A 1,263-nucleotide genomic window follows, 5' to 3' on the forward strand; every position below is an offset into this window, starting at 1 on the left:
AGGGGCTTTCCAACGAGGCTCGAGAAGCAGGGTGCTGGGGGACAGGAAAAGACCACCCTGCAGGCATGCAGTAAATTTCCAGGTAAGCAGAAAATCCAAAAATAGGTAACCAGCCAGCTCTCTAGCTCATACTTCTCATATATTTGCCTTCATTACACACTTCTGAATATGCATTTTGTCTCCTCTTCCCCCCCTTGTCTGCAGCAACAGAGGAAGATCAGGATACAACAGCAAAAATACTTTTGTAGGAAACAAAATTGCTTCAGGTATGTTCCCTATGTTTCCAAAGGCAAAAAGTGAAAGTAGAGTTTACTGTTCTGATTCGAGTTGCTGCCAATAGTTAAATTTTCATGCATCTTTTGTTTCTGGTTTACATTTCAGAGATAACACAACTGTCCCTGAAGCCAGAAAAATGAGGAGAGCTGTGGATACACATGGGTAACTGACTGTGAGGAAAATTGGAATTGTTCAAATCCTGATGTGGCTACCAGCATCACCATACAACTTGAGAGCATCAGAAAGAAAGGAATGCTAACAGACTTTGAGACACTTCAGAGCTAGTGTTAGAGTCCTGTAGAGAATACTGTAAATAATGCAGAAGGCCATTATGATATTCTTTGTGTGCAATTACTTTGTTTTGAAATAAAGAGTAATGTAAATTTCAGTCTGTACTTAAGATAGCAACAAAAAGAGCAGTATACTATTCCTGTGTAAAAACTAACTGTAAAGGAAGCAGTAGGGTTTCACTAAGGCAACAAGAAAATTTCAGGAGTAGGATGCATATAAAGCTGCTCAGAATTGCAGGAAGACTAAGCTGTGTTTCAGCTTAGAAATCTTTCCCTACTAGCTGAGATACTTAGAATGTTATACTCCTTTGTGTACCTCTTTGAACGTTGCTCTCTTTTTAAGCAGTAAGGTTCTTAAACCCTGTTAAGGCTCCCTTAAGTTCTGACATCAATGAGAATTAGGTACCTTCAACTAAAGAAGTGCTAGACAACGCAAGAATTGATGTGCTGGGAAAATAAGGCCATGAGCCATGGTAATGAAAGGATCTCTAGGAGTCCCCAGCTAACAATATTATAGCAGGTTTATGAAAGGAAACATCTAGTGACTTAATGGGTAACATTGATAGGATTAAAAGGGTGCAGTTGATTAGCATTATCTGCTTAAGAACAAAATCACATTAAAAGTAGGAGGTCATAGGATTTAAGGATTAAGAATATTCAAATTTACTATTTTTTTTTTTTTTTAAACTTGTCTAGC

The 1,263-nt window shown here is 38.1% G+C and overlaps 1 long non-coding RNA gene across 1 annotated transcript; it reads left to right on the forward strand.

The window, feature by feature from the left end:
- On the forward strand, positions 1-1,223 carry LOC109364172. The gene is made up of 3 exons (XR_002110207.1): positions 1-82; positions 205-266; positions 382-1,223. It is a non-coding gene; the product is annotated as an uncharacterized LOC109364172 (long non-coding RNA).
- Positions 1,224-1,263: the final 40 nt, after the last annotated feature.

This window comes from Meleagris gallopavo, assembly GCF_000146605.3.
Source record: "Meleagris gallopavo isolate NT-WF06-2002-E0010 breed Aviagen turkey brand Nicholas breeding stock chromosome 7 unlocalized genomic scaffold, Turkey_5.1 Chr7_random_7180001838920, whole genome shotgun sequence".
NCBI lineage: Eukaryota > Metazoa > Chordata > Aves > Galliformes > Phasianidae > Meleagris > Meleagris gallopavo.